The following is a 19,849-nucleotide window of genomic DNA, read 5'->3' as shown; positions in this document are numbered from 1 at the left end:
GTAGACAAAAGGAAAGAGATGCAGGTACATTGGAGATACTGATGAATACATATTTGAAATGGATTATAATTGCCTCCAAAAGGACCAGAGTTCACTTGATGCCCTACTTTTCTTTCTTGAAATACTTGTGTGGGAACAGCGGGCTAATCATTTGCTGAATCTCTTTCTAATACATTTTTAATAATGATACTCCAGTCCCCAGCTCTCTCTGTCACTCACAAGCTCGATCCGCTGATTTTCTCTGGCAAGTTCTATACTGTAAGAGTCCAGGTTCGTCAATGGAGGGCGCTGTTCGCTTCTCCCTGGTGAGATATGAACTTCCCGTTCTTCTCCGTCACTGCAGCATCCACAGGCTGCGCATGTGAGAAATAGCAACATAGAAGAAAAATAATATGATGAGATTGGACTGGTAGGAACGCAATCATTCATTTATCTTGCAAATGAATTTTACATTAATCATTGTATTTATTATAGCTGCATTTCACCTCCTATTCTAGGTTGGGGGGGGGGGGGTAGAGGTACTTTTTTTAATTTACAGTTGTATGTACATATCTTCTTCTGGATAGTAAAATATGAAAGAAGATATAACATGAACTTATATTGACAGTAATTATTCAAAGCAATAATATCCACCGGAAATCCATTCAGAACAACCTTGTATAATGGAAAAAGAGCAGATAGAACTAGTCAAATTCAGAAGATGTGCATAAGATCACACATAAATTGAAAAACAAAAATGTGCTGATTTGGGAGGGAAACAAGAAGTGCAAGCTTCTAAAATATGTTGCCAATTTCAGATTCAGTTATAAATTTAGTAATTACGAGAACTATGCAACCGAAACTATAAAAGGCGCAATGGATTTTTTTTTTTTTAATTCTACTTTAAAAGAAGCATCAACAATAATAACTATGGGAAAACGGAAAGAATAAAACCAATATGGAGTGTTTTCTGAGGACTTAAGGGCTTTTTACACTTGTAAATTTTTGCTTAGCCCCGGACCAACGGTGGGGCTAAGGGGGGGCCTTAGCCCCACCGTTGGTACGGGACTATCCTTAGCCCACTTTCTGTTTACACTCGTTTTTGCCAAAGTGGGCTAGCCCCACCGATAGTACGGTACTATCTGGCCCTGCAAAATAGCAGGGGTTAGCACCGCAATTGCGGTGCTAGCACCGCAATTGCGTTGCCAAGCAAGTGAGTGTAAACAGAACGAAAAAATAATCCTGGGCTAAGCGAAGGAGGCGAAGTCCGACCCTCACTGACCAATCAGAAACGAGGTAATCAAGTGCTGCCGGTGCGTGCGTGTACGTGTACAGTACACAGCGTAATTATGAATATTCATGTGGTTTGGAAAGTCCGGGGCTAAGAAATACGAGTGTAAAAAGGTCAGTTTTCTCCTTAGCCCCGGACAAGAGATAGTACGGGACTAATTGGCGAGTGTAAAAAGCTGAAAAAATTGGTACGGGACTAACGATAGTCCTGGGTCAGAGAAAGTCCGGGGTTAAGAAACACAAGTGTAAAAAGCCCTTTAGTGAGTAATAACAGAAAAATACCTTATACAGCTCAAATTTCAATTCCTTGATAAAAATCATAACATCCATACTAATCATGATTACAGCAAAACAACTGAAGAAATTCTATCAAGATGAAAATCTGTGGTAACATACACAGCTCACTACCAGACAGATACAGGTTTTGCAAATCAAGTAATACATTTCATAACGGACACATAATCATATTTTCATTTTCAGAAATGAAATCATTTGCAAAAGCATCAGACTCATAAGCCAAGCACACACAAATGCTCGCACACACATACATACACACAGTGTGAATGTATGTGACACACACACACCCACACACACAATACAGACTCAGCACATACATACATCCATCCATACATATAGTACACAAACACATACACTGAACATCCATACACAGAAAAATAATTATACACACATACATAAGAGAAAAAAAAAACATTGACACATGCACAGAGAAAAAAAAAAACATTCACACACATACACACAAACACATATTCACACACACATACATACAAACACATATTCACACATATGTACACATGTGCATATTATACACACAAAGCAGAGGTCTGAATCCAGGCACACAAAGCAGGTTGTGAAAAAAAAACACACAAACAAACCCTACTAACTGTCCATATTGTTCTCCCCCCAGATGGCAGACACATCGAGCGAAAAGGCTGATCAAACCGACGGCGGAATACATGATTTCCTGCCGAAAATATTCATGATGTCATCTCTTCCGGGTTCTCCCTCCTGTTAAGATTCGTCCGCAACTTGTGCTTTTTGTTTTGCGCTGGCCAGTCACATACATTGTAAGCCCAACGTGAAATCACACTTGTGGTATCTGCCAAACCGGTCAAATTGTAAAAGTCAGGTGTACTCCCACCATAAGACATTTGCCTACAGCATTGTAATCTGATCATTCGCCACAGGTGTAAGCGCCCCACTCATTATATCTCATGTCAATATATGTCTTCAAGCATTCAAAATGCTTGCAGTCCGAGGGTCATCTACTGGTCAACCATAGTTTTCTTGGCAGGACTGTGTTTGGGGGGGAGGGGAGGGTTGACATTTGACTAAATGATAACTCAAGCATGTCAGGGAATATATGGCCTAATATGAGCACAGATTCAAGACTAGCATAATTGGATGGGTATTATTGATTGGGAAGATAACAGTTGTTATGCCATCCCCCCCCCCCACCCTTCCCTCAGTGTACACCTCACACACACATACACACACACTCTATGTACACAATACTCTACGTGTGCACACTACACTGCATTCAAAAGAACCCAAACGCGCCCTACCCCAAGTGGGTGCCTGGCAATCTAAGGTCCAAAGTATGTAGACTATGCGCCAGGTGCACTGTGTGCATTACCAGCTCACACTGTCTGGTGAATTCTTATTATGTCTATTGTCTGGGGCAGGGTTGCGGCGTGACACCTAGTCTCGCTGCTCAGACCTTGACTATCTCTTTCTCTTTTCTGCGTCAACCATGGACAGCAGGGCGGGTGAATCAGGCTTGTGAAAGGGTGCTGTTTTTTAGTGCAAGCTGCTCCCGCGTTCGACCGGTGCACAAAGGTTCTAGAATCCTTCCTTCACCCTATTCTTTGTCTCCCTTGCTCGAACAGACAGCACTGGAAACCATTTTTTTTCATGACTCCAACAAGCCTATTCACATCCGCCCTTTCTCCAAAAATGCATACATACAGTAGGCCTACTGTGCAATGCTGGAATGCAGTGTACTGGTACTTGATAGCAGCATGGCTATATAACTACATCATTCCTCATTTTCAATACAATCAACACAAATATAATGTTTAGTTTACAACATGCTACAAATAAAATGTTTCTGAGCTTGTGTTAATCTCTGTACTGAGGACGGTAGTAATTAAAATTTCTGGGATTGATATCAAAATAGACTGGGTTATAGTCACAGTAGAAAGAAACTCTTGGCTTAACATTGGGTATGTGTATTCTTATGGCAAAGGCTAATTTCAGATCTAGCAATACGATTCTGGTTAGAATACGCATTATTTTAGGAGACAAACTTTCAAAAATTTGCTCCGATTGGCTGATTGTGCATTATTCCTTGTCCGGTTCTCTTCCGTTTGAATAGATACCGACACGGAGGGGGAACTCGGAGCAGTCATGAATAAACAACAAAATTACAAAGCCCGCAACTGGAGGTTTTGTACTAAAAATCAGAAAGGTCACGCAATAACTAGGGCACTGCATGGCGATTGAAATATTTGTGAGTCTGGGGTGAAATAAGTCATGTGCCAGCACATAAAACCACAACACAAAAGCAACATAAAAATAAAGTGCGATAGAAAGGGTCCCCTTTCTATGCCCTCCATATATATCATATGTCCTCCTAATGACAATTTCATATGGATGCATGCGGCTGCGCATATGAGAATGACAACCGCTTTCGGGACGCAAATTGTTTCTCCATATCGAACCGGGTAATGAACAAAGTTGTCCTGGTGTTAGGTCTATACCCTTTGCAGGTAAAACCAGAGACCATACTAGTTCTAAAAGACTATTGGGGGGGGGGGGGGGGGAGGGACATACTGTAATTGCGCTGGTATTCAATACTGACTGCTGCCAGTAATATATTCTTATACACTGTACATACTTGTGGTACAAGCAACTATAAGCCTATACATATATTGTTTGGTTGCTATAGTGATAAACACAAGGGGAACTACAGAAAAAAAACCAACAAATTATTCCTTCATCTTTTTTTTTTTGGGGGGGGGGGTGGTGGGTGGAACGGTCGGTTGTTTTTGATATAATATTCTTATCTAAAGTGATAATGACCAAGTACAGTTGTATGCCTTTTATACTGCAACCCAGTTCTTCATGCCAGAATACATCATAATCACAATTCTATTTCCTATTCATTTTTTTTTTTTTTTGGGGGGGGGGGGGGGGAGGTTGAAATATTGTGACGTTCAGGCTTGTTCAGTGTACCTGTATCTTGCACAATCCACAAAACCAACAAAACAACATCTTCCGTGCCATAATTGGCAAACAAGTTCCGTATTCATCGAGCCACTGCTGTATAAATATTTGCTTGCAACGATACACCTTCCCCCCACCCTGCGGGGCGAGATGTCGTGCAGCTACGCAGTTCGGTTTGCAATCGGGGGAAAAGTACGAGGAGTCATGTGGGGTAGCGATTTACATACATTTCAGACACGGCTAATGGATCTCAAATTTAGGAGACTTATTTTTTTTTGTTTTTGCCAAGTTATGTTTTTACAGTACCAGGAAATATTACTTTAGTCCAGCCAATGTAGATTACATGACAACTTTATTGTTGCATGAGACTTTTCATGGGTAGGCTTTGTCTATCAAGAGAATCTAAATCATTAACAAATGGCCTCTATAATGGAAACAGTGCGTGATAAAAATCTATTTTTCGAAGAATCCATGGATCCTCGGTGTCTACTTTTATAACTTTTTTCTTTCGGCGGTCATTATATCGAGAATTTTTTAAATTTTCTTCAAAAATTGATTGCGCTGCAGTACTATCGTCAGTATCGATTGCATCAAAACCAGCCTGACCAGACAGGTACTTCTTTTTGAGGTCGTTACCCCTCACTGCTCTCCATTTACTGATTAGCGTGCTCTCTTAAAATACTTTCTTTGCACACTGGCATACATTATAGATGTCTGCATGAATGAATTAGAGATTACTTAATATTTCCCTATATAGCCCTGCTGTGTTTGATACCCATGGCCTTTGTGTTGGACTGAGGCATAATACTAACCTGAGTGAGGGTGTTAACTTTAAGGGAGAGGTCTAGAGAAGATTTTCATAATTTCACATCATGTAGTACATAAATTGACGGCTCCATGTGATACATTGTGTAATCTATTGTGGTCCTTGAGCAGAGAGACCAATACTATGAAAAACAAAAAACAAATTACACTAAACAAGGATGAGGACACAGGAGGTTCAAATATATCAGAAATGTAGCAGTGTCATTCCATGACAATACCGCTTGCTTCAAGTTCACCTGCATAGAATTTATGCATGTTTTCTTCTCTTGTTCCGCTTCCTTGAGCACCCACTCATGCACTGTAAAATGTGAAGCCGCCATGTCATCGTCCTTGTTCACTGTGATTTGTTACAAATTTTTGAAAACATTCTTATCTCTCATCACAATCACTATAGCACCTTTAGATATTCTGAAGCTCTGTACCCAGTGTTAAACCAATTTATGATTGTTCAACCGTAGAGGTCTCCTTTAACAACAGGGTCAAGTCCAGATGAGCAACTAAATGCTGACGAAAAAGCTTGCCAACTCAAGCATATCAGTACCTGAGCACGTAAAGGGTTACACATAGCGCTACAAGCGGTGATAGTTTTCCTTTGCATGATTCGCTGGACATTGTACAGGGGGGGACAACCCATAAATAATATTTCACTTTCAAGTTCCTTAATGCCTGCTGCAATATTAGAATCTAGTTTTGAGTTTCCATTCTCTTTCATAGTAGTAAATTCTCAAATGACACATTCAATGATACAAAGGAGGCTGAAGTGGTATACACGAATATATACTGGGCTGGTTCACACCGAACCCATCTTTCAGAAAATTCCTTCCCGGAAGATTCACCTTCACTGATGATCGTGAGCAAGGCCACTATGAATTTACACAGAAATTCACAGTGAGAATCTTTCAATTCCCATGACAGTTTCCTACTTTGAAGAACAAATATTTTTTCAAACAATTTTAGCGGAAATGTTGGAAGATTCGTTTCTGGAAGACACATCTTGCTGGTCCATTGTGCTTTGCTTGTGACCCAACGGTAAAGTAAACACCCCCTCCCCCAAACTTTAAACACAAAATGTGAATTTCCGATTGGGGGCGGGGGGGGGGGGGGGGGGGAGTTTCAGAGTGTCTGGATGCTAGTGTGAGAAGAAAACCACTTCCCCAAAATTTGCCATCTGAAGTGTGAATGCAACTAATGCCAAATCCTTCTTCTTATAGCGCCAAAGCTGTAATCATTTGGTCACCAACCACGAAGTGCATGTATATCCTTCTTTTGAAGCATTCCCTCTGTACATCTTTGACCTTGTACCCAAAGTTTCTTGGTCCCTGTGTGAGGGGCCATCCAGATGTTTTGGGTCTACTTGCCAGTTGTTTTTTTTTGCATCCCCCTGCTGGAGCTAATCCCAGATCGATTAAACTCCTTTTAAATGATAAGAGCGCTCTGACGTGAAAGTGACAACCCAACCCAAGGGAGTAGCAAAGCGCCCTCTTGAGCCACACCATGGCCAATGTGTATGCATCCCGGCAGCCTTCATGAGCGGTGTCATGGCAACAGCAAAAGAGGCAAAAGAGGCAAATGAGGCAACCATTAACCATAGTAACGAAAAGATCAACATTAATCACGGCAACCAAACGATGCACACAACCATAACAACAAATGTTCAAAAATAGATGAAGATCACTCCTATTGGTTTTTGTGCAATGTGCACCAATCATAAGAGGAAATAGAACAGGGGGGATGGAGTTTATAAAACACTTTGAAGACCCAACAGTATGGAACATGATCACACCATGAATGTGAACCTTGTGTGGTCACATCAAAGCAATGAGATCACCAATCTTTCTTCATCGAGGAAGGCAGGTTTCTGGAGGACAACAAGAAAGAGAGAAAAAAGAAAGAAAGAAAGATATATTTGAGAGATAGAGAGAGAGAGAGACAGAAAGAGAGGAGAGAGAAAAGAAAAGAAAGATTAAGCCAAAGAAAGACAAGAAACATTAAGCCCAAGAAAGGAAAAGAATAAAAAGAGAGAAAGAACGGGGGGGGGGGGGGGGGGGGGGGGGAAGCAAAGGAAGACCGAAAGAATGAAGCTTGCACTCTTTCCGACGGCAGTCGGCCGGAAGTCGCTGATTCCGTGCACAAAAAAAAATGAATAAATAAATAAAAATTGCCGGCTTACCTCATCCCCGTCTTTGGGAGTGTGAAAGGTGTTTGCGGCTAATGAAATCACGGCATTGGAGGGGGAGGAATGTACTCAGATGATATTCCTAAGCAAACATCAGGGCAATTACTGAATCATCTTTAAAGGAGGAAGTGCGTCCTTTGTGGTAGTACGAGCCGACTGCAAGTATGAAATTTACAAACAGTGGGCGTTTTCCCCCCCATCCAATCGTCTCCTGTCATTTTCTGATCTTTAATTCCTGAAAAGAAGATGGATCAGCCGGACTCTTAATGATGAAAACTAGGACTTTCTTTCTTTTCGAGTGGAGCCTAGGTCCCTGCTCCTCAGGATACGGTATACAGGGCCTGACAGTAGTGCTGGCCCGGGGCCACTGAAATTGTTGGATGTTGGGCCACCAAATTTCCAAGAAAGGTATCTGTTGGTGGCCTGATCGGCCAACTAAGATTCAAAAGGGATTTTTAAGTTTCTTTTTATTTCGGGCCGATACATTTCTACTTCAGGCCACCAAAATTTCAAATTCAAAGATTTCAGCGGCCCGAACGCGCCCCCAGAGATAACCAGAGTGTAGTGTCAAGCTCTGCCCATGAGCTCTGCCCTTATAACAATTCATATTACTGAAAATCAGACTCAATCATTTAAAAATGTGTACAGCACACCATGGTGTCACAAAATCAATGTGTGCTGTATGTGTGTGTGTGTGTGACAATCCCTTGTACATTTATATCCCTCAAAATCTGAGAAACATATTGACTTTGGATAACAATTTTTCCTAAAGGTCACATGGTTAAAACAGAATTTGGGCTGTCATGACAATGTCACATACACTGCGCCCCATCTCCACTGCTTGTGGGAAATATGAGTGATTAGTACACAGACAGACAGGCAGAATAGCTACAACACAGTGCCATTGTTACTGCTGCCATCTACAATACCACATCTGCACACACTATAGCCAATCATGTAGAGGGAAGGGGCACAGTATGATAACAGAGTATAAGCCTTTGTTTGAAGGGGAAGTGTCCCTAAGATGTATTTCGAATTATTCACGAAAGAAATTAATCTTCCTCCAGCACAAATGCATAACTGGACATACTCACTGTGACATACAGTCATGAGCACAGCTTTGCACACGCCGACTATGTCCACTGCCACTATTACTCCAGAAAAAGTAATATTCACTCAATGTACATGGATGAAACCTCCAATACTAAGGCACTGTTTTCTGCTACGGCGGCGAGTGACAGCTCTCAATTTTCTTGTATCCATACATTATACGGCAAGTTGAACTCAAACACCTGGAAATGTCGACAAGGCCCCGAGGTGACATTATGATAATGTGTCTGGGTGTGTGATAGATCACTCTGTGTGAGAATGAAACAACAACAACAACAACAAATCTTTGTGCAAAATGTGTGATGTCACAATAAGTCTACGATGACTGCATCGTGAAGATAACTTCCACTTTGGAAAAGAGGATGAGGGGAGATACAACAGAGTTCGACAGCAGCTGCACGGTTTGACATAGTATCTCTAGAAGGAAACATTTTACACAAACAAATGACGGGACAAATTTTGCTTGAGCAAATATGTGGGCAGATCGCAAAGATTTGTGTGGGAGAGCCCACTCCTTGAAAAAAAAAAAAAAAAAAAAATCACAACTTCTTAAGAGAAACAGTTATTTTTATATAAAGAGACAATCACAGTGAAGGAGAGATGGAGGAGGAGAACTGAAGATACTATGCCACCAGAGGGGAGGATTCTATTTTAGTAATGACACCCACTCGGAGCAGACTTAGGCATGTTAGGCCTGGCAGTGGGAGGGCAGGAATAAAGCATTAAATTGGAGTAGGGAGCACTATTAAACAAGTGGCAGTAACATTCTAATCACTCATCACTAAATATGCTTCCCCCTTCTATCTAAGCAATATCAACAAAAGCAAAAAAGGAACACAACCGCTACTATATACTCGCATTCACTCCTATATATTTCCAAATACTCCCACATATTCCCATAAACTCCCACATACTCCTATAATACACTTCCATATATTCCCATACAATCCCACATACTTTTGTATATATTCCCATGTATACTCCCATAAATAGACCCCAAATATTCATACTCCCATGTATTCACATACTCCCTTATTCTTCCTATACATTTTGTACATTTCCATAATACTTTCATATTTTCCCAGATGTTCCCAAAATACTCCTAGATATGCCATAAACACCTATAAAGTAATGTATTCCCATATACTCGAATATAATTCCATATACTCCAATATAATTCCATATATTCCCATATACTCCCATATAATAATATCATACTCCCATATATTCCCATTTATTTCCATATACCCCAATATACTCCACAGAATGAGAATGGGAACAGGAAGAAACAAACAGGACGTATTGAGATACATAGATCCAAAAGCATTCAAGTCTTCATTGGACACAATTATAATATTGTATTCCCATATGTTCCTATATATTTCCATAGGATACTCCCATATATTCCCATATATTTCCATATATTCCCAAATATTTCCATATACTCCCATATACTTGCATATCTATATTCTCATATACTCCACAGAATGAGAATGGGAACATGAAGAGATAAACAGGAAGTCATGAGATACATCGATCCAAGAGCATTCAAGTCTTCATTGGACACGATTATAATATTGTATTCCCATATGTTCCCATATATTTCCATATACTCCCATATATATTCCCATATATTCCCATATATTTCCATATATTCCCATATATTCCAATATATTCCAATATATTTCCATATACTCCAATATACTTGCATATTTATATTCTCATATACTCCACAGAATGAGAATGGGAACATGAAGAGATAAACAGGAAGTCATGAGATACATCGATCCAAGAGCATTCAAGTCTTCATTGGACACGATTATAATATTGTATTCCCATATGTTCCCATATATTTCCATATACTCCCATATATATTCCCATATATTTCCATATATTCCCATACATTCCAATATATATCCATATACTCCCATATACTTGCATATTTATATTCTCATATACTCCACAGAATGAGAATGAGAACAGGAAGAGATAAACAGGAAGTCATGAGATATACATAGATCCAAAAGCATTCAAGTCATCATGTACACCCACGTGCCACTACGGCTGGGGGCGTTCATTACTGTGGAATATTTGAAACCCATCATTAAAGTGAGCACTATGTGACTATGAATATACGTCACAGATTTTAAAATGGTGTGCACCACTGATGGTAATGACCTGGTGGTACTGTCAGATGAGGGGTTCCCAGAATAATCTCAACGACACATTTGAAAAATATACTGGAGATGAACTGCAACTCCTACATAGGCTTTGGAGAAGGATTAAAAAACAGGAAAAATATGGAAAGAACCCACTTGTTGATTAGCATCTTGTTTTAGATGCAGGATAATCTGAATGAATTTCGTACCAGAAGATCTGCCAGGATCCAGCAGAAGCTTGGATTAGTTTTAATGAATTTCATGTCTCTCTGCATTACAAGTCTGAATTCCACTGAAAATGCACAAATCTCAAGATATTAGATATCATCTCCCGAACACTTAAGAGTGTCTCCTGGCAAACTTGTGACGTCGTCGGAAGCACACTTCAAGAGGCAAAGGCAGGGTGCTACATAAGCACTTGCCCGATTGCCCGGGGCAAGTGAAAATCAAATTCGGGCAAGTGTTTTTGAACAATTAAAGTTTTGAAGTTGCTTTTTTTTCACTTATTTCGCCCAACAAACCCACAAAGTCAATCATACAGGAGCCAAAAGGTAATGGCTGTTTAGTAATGCAATGCACTTTCATTTCAGCAACTTTCCAACACTTACGTGACAAAGCCCCAATACAACACTTGATCGGACAAAGTTTTTATTACTAAATTGTGTTTTAAGCGTGCAAATCAGTGTGTGCTCTTTATTCCAACGATTGTGTTTTATTATGCCCTTGACTAAACACATAATTTTCTGTATCATTTCCTAATATTTTGGACTTTTTTCGGGCAAGTAAAAGTAATGTTCGGGCAAGTGTTTTGCAGCAAATTTGAAAATCTGCTTGCCCAACCAGGCAAGTGGTAAAATAAAGTTATGTAGCACCCTGAAAGGGTGGTGAAAAAAAAGAAAGAAATAATGAATGGTGGCAGAGGAATTGTCTTTGCCTGGCATTTATCAAAACACTTTGCCCACTCAATGTCATTCTGGAATAAATGTTATCAATTAAAACATTTAATGATTTTGATGATAAAAGTAAATCTAGATGCTTTCTACAGCCCACAATACATGTAAGTGATAGCAAAATAACCACTGAAGGAATAAAAGATGACAGTTACATCATGGAAAACGAATGTGTAACAAACTACTAATGTGAATCTGATAAATGTGGTGATATCGACCTAACGCTTAAATGGGAACTGATGTGTCCTGCATTGACACAATTGTGTATTGAATTAACTGTGACGCCATGGGTAAAGGAACCCATTTATAATATTTAGATAATTTTTCTTGTGACACATAAAGTGATTGAAAGAGAGACATCATTCAGAGGGGTGAAGGTTTAGGTGCGAGTTTCTTCACTTTGTCTCCCTCTACAATAAAGTGATTATCGGGGTGTTATAAATCAATCAGGTCAACATGCATTTGCACAGCATAATTTCTTGAAGGAAGGGGGGGGGGGGGGCGGAGGAGTATATAGGAGGCGTAAAAATCAACTTCTTCATTGGTGGTTCCAACAGAAGAGAGAAGAAGAAATGACACGTTTGAATCGAACAGTTTGGCAATCGCTCACTTCCGCATTTCACATGAGAGAGTACCATGAATGCAAAGTCTGCGTTACTCCGATGAAGATGCTGAGACACAGACATATATAAAAATGCTTTGTGTGCATGCGTTCCTTCACTCCAGCTCTTGCTAGTGAGTGCCGTGCTTGCATTATTTTGACCTTTGCTGGGGGAAAACAATACTTGACCTACTTTTTTCTTCTCAGTGTACTTTCTGTTGCGGTTTTCAGCGCACATACAGCCCACAAAGCCTGGACTTGACTGAAGTAGATGCCAGGGCCACAGTCGAAAGCGAAAGATGTATCTAGATACATCACAACACTTCAGACCAGACGGACGCTCCATATTCTTACATTATTATAATATCTAACACCTAATTTTTTCATATATACATTTCCCTTTAGAAAAAAAAAAATATGGACACATTTTGCCATTACACAGGAGTTAGCTAAATACTGAAATAATGTCTCCTCTTGTTTTCCTGGAAGTTCGGGTTGCCTTTTTGTTTCTTTTTCTAGTTTCAGGTCATTACGCTAGCATCAAAAACCAAAACCAAAATGAATAAAAAAGAATGAAATGATGGACAATGACCTATTGGAAGCTTTCAGATTCTTCTCACAGTAAATTCAATACATAATGGCAAATTCAAAGATTGAACACAAATCATGATATATTTACACACTCCTCCAAAAGAAAAGTATTATCTGTGAAGTGATGGACTTGTTCACCGTCGAGGGTGGTTTGATTTTGCTACAGCACGCATTTCCCACGGATGCTTGCCTGAATATACTCGGGACTTGTCCTCAACGGGGTTAACCTTGCAAGGCCTATCATCTTAAAATACTATTGACATTGTGTACAAACTGGTTACTAAGGGAATGACTGAGGTAAACTGGAGAGCTGGAACTGGAACCAGTCCCTTATAATGCAATATTTACATTCACACATAAGAAATCAATGTTTCAACTGGCCTGTACTACTCAGGTAGCATTCTGGGACTAGTTTCAAGAGCTGATAATTGCAGCCACAAGAGGTAGGGAGATATAGAAATAGAAATATTGCTTGCAATGAACTGTAAGTCAGAAGTTTGTTTCATGCTATAGATGCAGAACCAACACAAGGATTTAAAAAAAAAAAAGGACAGCTGCAATGTTATTATTTTTCTATGATATGCTCAGGCCTTCTAGCATGACACTTGAGGAATCCATTTCATACATTACTGCACAACTCCCTTTTCTTGTCCAATTTGCATCTTGGCTGGTCACACAATATACCATTATGCATTTTTTTCCCTCTGTATTTCCCGATAGCAAGAATTTCAAAATGAAGCTGACAATTATTGTCACAACTTCTCATCTGAGGATGTGTCTTGAGAAGAAAACATCACCACAACCATCAGATCTGCACACAAACAGTGTAAGCAGTAAACTGACAATACACCGAGTATGAAAACGAACCAACCAGAGGTAAGCGCTATTCATACTTGTACCACCCTCTCCCTTACGTTGCAAGAATATACTACTCTGATTTCTCGGCTGCAATTTCATCATTTTTTTTTTGACAAGAGTCATGGGACTGCCATCTGAAGAGCAATAAACAAGGAACTATTTTTGGAGAAGGGGGGGGGGGGGGGGAGGACATGGGGGGGGGGGGGAGGACATGGAGGGGGAAAAGACTTTCCACACACAAAATAGTACAAATTTTCATGAAAATCAAAGATTGTCTCCATACACATACACACACACACACATACAAGCAACTTTGAAGAACTCCCGGTAACCATGCATGAATGCATTTCATAATAATATTCCCATGGCGAACACAAAGGTAGAAGAATGTAAAACACGGAGATGCTACTCAGTCCAACCAAGGATAATCCCGGCGATCGGCCGATAAGACAGGCCTGCATTCGTCCCGTCTCTCACACGCACATGGCAGCTCCCATGCAAGGTCAATGGGCTGGATATACAACAGAAGCAGCCCCCTCGCTCAGCCAAAACGCGTGGCAAGACTAACATACTCTGACTACTGCTTTGTCTCGGGGATAGAGGTTTGGGGGGAGGGGGGTGGGGCGTGAGTGAGAGAGACCCAATGTCTGTCTTATGCTCCTCCTTTCAATCCCCCACCCCCCCTCCCCCCCCCCCCCATAACACCACCACCCATCCATCCCCCACTCCACACATAATTTCCAGACTGCGCTCTTTCGCGGCTAGACACCCACAGACAAAGCGTAACAAAGGGCGCTCTATTTAGCGAATCAATACGGGGAAGAATAGGTCGCAGCACTGTGCTGAGCCACTCAAAACCTCCCATAGATCATTACCTCTCACCCCCACTCTCGCCATTATCACATTCCCAATTTCGACACCTCGTCTTCCAACTTCTCTATCTGTTTTTGTTGTTTTTTCCCACCTTTTCCCTTTCACACCTCTCCACTTCTACTGTCTTCCATGACCTCACCCTACATCACACGCCCTTGCCATTCTGCGATGTCAATGTGCTGTGGGCTCGCTTCGGACGCTTGCGTCAACAACGTGGCAGCACATCTGCAATTGTCCGCGTGTGTCTCTGCGACAAGTGCCAGCGCATGCCTGGCTGACTGCTACCCGTCAAATTCAACCTTATGCCATTGCCCCTACAAACGACATACATCAAATGATCAATTGAAAATATAATACGGAGAGCACTATTATACTCAACCATCTGAAATGCTTTTGTTGTACAGCACTGGAACAGACCCCAATACTTACATATATTCAGTCATATACTAAACCATAATATGAAATGCTCTTTGTTAAAATTGTTGTATCAAACAAAGCACTTGAATAGACCAGTGTACTTACATACTAAAATTTAATGCATTCCTTTATGACAAAGATATTGTCCCAAACAACTTGAAAGCTTGTCCTGGGTTTGCCCACGGCTTGCCAAATACAGCAACTACTGCATGCAAAAGTGTTTTTCAAGCATTTACATGTATTTGCATGCTGAAGAGGAAAAATTTTCATGAATTTGAATACACTATGTGTCAAATTGGCCTAATGTACTGTTGTAGTGTAATTCAAAAGGTAAGAATACGAAATTTATATAAATATGTAAAAAAAAATATGTCATTCAGATCCCACTATCAGTCTATGTTCTATTAAAAGCCCCACCTACTTGTATGCCGTTACATTACTAATACTGGTACTACACAGTAGCATATATGCATCCATCTGTCCAGCTTGATAATGACGAGATATGAAGTGCACACATGATGAGGTGCTTAATCACTGTATGCCTACGTGCAAACAAAACTTAAAGGTCCGCACCACATCATACTGAAGCTGATACATGCACATTATATACACAGCAGTGAAGTTATATAATAATAACTTGGCATGAAACGTCTAGAGGACATAACTACCTGGTCTCTCCTGAAACAGGAATTTTTGACTTGCATAAAGACATAGTAGACACATGAAAACAGAGAGTGATGTAAGTATTACCATAATACTTGTGTATTTCTCATAACCATGACTCGGCCACGATGGTGATGGTAATAGTAGTAGAAAAAGTAGCAGCAGCAGTAGAAGTAGAAGTAGTGGTACAAATACACTTGCCATAGTGACAGAAAGCAGGTAATAAGGATTTGGCTGAAATAATGATTCGAAAATCAAATAACGATTGCTAGTTATAATCCCGGGTTTTGACCACTCCTGCAATGAAGTGGTGAAGACACATGGTGGGTTTGTGCTCTCTGTTCATCTGATACTGGGAACATTACATAAATGACCATGTACAGCCCTGAATGAAAGTATCTATAGTATAATTCAGAGGAAATGATCTTACTTATGGGAAAATTTCCCTCGCACATCTACACAGATAATTTCTGGCAAACTAGCCAAGTAACTGATGACTTAAAAAACACACACAAAAAAAAAGGTTTGAAACTGGGACATTAGTATAAACAGGAGAGGATACTACTGCACAGACATACTGTTGATGAAAAATGGGAATTGGGGCTCAGAGTATGACATTTAGCATCATAATTAACCTGTTGAGGACGAGTCCCGAGTATACTCGCGCAGGTGTCTATGGGAAATGCGTGTTGTAGCAGAATCAGCCCATCCTCAGTGGGTTAAGAGAAAAAACATTCGTAAAAATCACCTCTGAAAGGAGATCCAGACAAGTCCGGGCACAAACTTGGATCCATAAGAGTTTGATTGGAGAGACTGACGGTTGATAATGGGGGAAGGGGCGGTCATTTGGACGGATTACAAGAAGGGCCTGGAGTGGCCCTCAACAAAGGGGACAAACAGGATTAGAATGGGATAATAAAGGCCCTGGCCAGACACCATGGTATGTGGGGATTAAAGCTATACTCTGGCCACTATTCATCCCATACCCGCTCCCCCCCCCCCCCCCCCCCCCCCTTGAGGGCAAGTGGGAGTTGGTGGGTCACAATGTAAAGGGGGCGTGGGGGACAGGGCAGGACAGGGCATAGATCAAAATAATTGATTTGGGATCGTCAACACATCTACACCTGGACGGTATCATTCTCTAGAACATTGATTTTTTTTTTAAATTTATTTCTTAACCAGTATGTCATAAAGCTGTAAGGAAATTTCTGCAACTTGTTTTTCCTTTTCTCTCCATAAATTTCCTTCACAATCAGGACCCTCAAAAGTGAATGACTGCATTGATATTCTACAGAGAAGTAACATGCATTTTGACCAAGTTGAACTGTAGAAAGGGTGAGTTTAAATATGGGTGTGTTTTTTTTTTCTTTTTCTTCTTCTTCTGGGGGTGGAGGGGGGGGGGGGGGGGTAAGGAGTGTACAGTCAAAATGAATTATGTTTATACAATATGTCTAAAGTATGACACTGTTTGAGGTAAGGAGACAAAGTAAAAATACTGATAGCTCAATTTTTTTTTCCATTATAAGGAGAAAAAAAATGAATGACAATGATTGGGAGCAATTCAAAAGGCATGATAAATTACCACCTGTCTTCATACAGAGTAAATAGAAAATATTCAATGAACATGTGCGACAAGCTATCAAAAACACAAATTTACACAAGCAGAGAGGCAGTCAAAAGTATTCATCCTTCACTGACACAAAATATCGTGCACTGAAGCAAACTGTGCAAATCATAGGCAAAACAAAAAAAAATGAAAAAAAAATCAAATGTATCATTTATAAAACGAAAACAACAAAAGACTGTGGTTAAGATGTATCAGAAACAAAATGCAATAATAACAGGAGGATCTGAAGCATAACCAAAAAACATAACAAAAACAAAACAAAAAACAAAAATCCAAGACGGAGTTGCAGACGTGGGCATGCAATGCAGTGTGGGAAGGCGTGAATCCCAGTCTGGTACCCGAAGCCCTAAACCTGTGGTGACATTTGACCTTTGACACAGCTTTAGACCTTACGGGTCCAGACGGGGTCACAGCAACGTAAATAAGAACTAAAAACAACAAAAAAGGGGAAACCTCGTTTGCATGCAGACGACTGAGAGCAGGATCATCACTGGTCAGCGAGGAATGGGAAGTTGTTCCCTCCCTTGTCATAATAGGAGTATTCCTTTCGTTTTAATAATAGCTTTGGACAAGTTTGCTTATTACAGGTGATACCTGTAACTCCAGAGGGCTTGCAACCACTGAAGTTACTCAAAATTTCAGCGATGTTTATTAGCACAGTTGTACACATAACAAAAATATCATACAATAGGCACATTTTTTGTACCTTTGTATTTTCATTTTTTTTTAAAGGAAAAAGTGCTGAAATCACTTCTCTGATTTAAGGAACTATCTTTTAGGTATATTCTGCAATAAAAAAAAAAAGAAGAAGAAAGTTTGCTCTCTAGTCAAGCGGTTACAAGGTACAAATATTACCAAGTGACGTTTTGAAATATGGGCTTATTCTTCCTATGAAAAATGTGCATGATACATGATACACTTTTCAACAACATACGTCATTATTGTACAAAGATAAAAACAAACAATATGTGCATTACTCTCACTTTGAAAAGCCACTTGACTCTGACGAAAATGAAAATTGCTATATCCACTTGAAATGTCAACATTTTCCAAACATTCTGAACAATGCGACATCTACGTGTACACAATCAAATAATAACAGGCACTTCGATGAAATAACCAACAAGTCATACTACAACAATGCAAACACAGGCATTCCTCAAACAATGAGAAATAACAATATAAACATGATGTCGTCACAACATCACAATACTCGATTATGTCTACACTGCCATGCAAACACAAGACACATCTGGTTAATATACCTACTGAACATAAATGAAACAGAAAAAAAAACAAAACCAAACAAGGCATACATTTGCAGGTAGGTCCAGACTTGCTCAAGCTATCTGAGCAAATATGGTGTTTAGAAAATACGAGCCTTCAAATGCTATTAACATTCAAAGCGGGAATATACCGTCCCAAACATCACATATGACCGAGGGAGGTTTGAAAACAATTCAAGTTTGGATGTTAAACATTTTGCATACCTTCCATTCTCTTCTTGGAAGGTACTTTTTGACATCTCTTTAATACCATCATTTATTTGCATTTTGATTTTAGAATAAGAATGACAGGAGATACACTGTATAGTGAAGGTATGCCAAAATCTCCAAAAAGGAACAGAATTTATATGCTGACATCCATCCAAAAGGTTTCACGCCAATTTGTGAGGAAAATGATTCACTCTTCATGGACTGTACAACATTCAAAGCACCATAATCAAGAATTTTAGATAAAGTATGGCAAAGCACTACAGTATATTAATGTGAGCCCTGCACAATAAATTGATGGTTCAGGTAAGGTGATACCTGTGGAAGACAGATATTCCAAACAAAACAAAAAGTGATATTCATACACGAGTATGGAAACAAACTAGTCTCTAATTACAAATATCATTGCAACTCGATATCATCAGCATAATGAGATGGACATATAACAAATGAAAATATAAAGCAAAAAAAAAAAATCATGAAAATTGCCAAGAGGGAACTTTTCCACCTCTGTCCTGGAAGGAGAAAAAACAACAACACCAGAAACATAGCCCTTTCTGGTTCGTAGCCAAAATATTGGTGTCGCTTTACCACCGACAACTGCTCGAGTATCACAAGCATGCCTTGTTGAGGATTCGTTTCGCGTTCAATCTGTGGCATGTACAACAGCAGTATCATATCTCCATGTCCATTTTTTTTTTCATCAGTATCACCCCGCTTTTCGACATTGTTGGAACATCTGACAGGCTGCATATGTTTTGATTATTGGCACACACAGCAGAGTGACACAGGGGTCCCCCGGTTAGCTATTAAGAGCATTCAAATACGCAGGCAATTTTGGCCCGCAGTGGCCAGATACAAGCTACTTCACTTTGTCATATACCTGCTCATTTCAGGTCATAGAGTCTAGACTGATGTGGCTAGGCTTTTTTTTTTTCTTCTTCAACCAAACCTGTGTACCACACTAGTTGCGACAAATGATGTCAGATCA

General features: G+C 40.0%; 1 long non-coding RNA gene across 1 annotated transcript in view; it reads right to left on the bottom strand.

Moving 5' to 3' along the window:
- Nucleotides 1–212: 212 nt before the first annotated feature.
- LOC139716549 (uncharacterized) overlaps nucleotides 213–19,849 on the bottom strand; it is a 56,058-nt gene continuing 36,421 nt past the window's right edge. The window contains exon 3 of the long non-coding RNA XR_011709906.1: nucleotides 213–353. This is a non-coding gene — a long non-coding RNA (uncharacterized lncRNA). The remainder of the gene's footprint in view (nucleotides 354–19,849) is intronic.

This window comes from Diadema antillarum, unplaced genomic scaffold (genome assembly GCF_040938485.1).
Source record: "Diadema antillarum isolate AM-2024a unplaced genomic scaffold, OU_Dant_1.0 scf00000066, whole genome shotgun sequence".
In the NCBI taxonomy this organism is placed as follows: domain Eukaryota; kingdom Metazoa; phylum Echinodermata; class Echinoidea; order Diadematoida; family Diadematidae; genus Diadema; species Diadema antillarum.
Note: the sequence above shows the minus strand (reverse complement) of the source record. Positions and strands in the feature narration are given on the sequence as shown.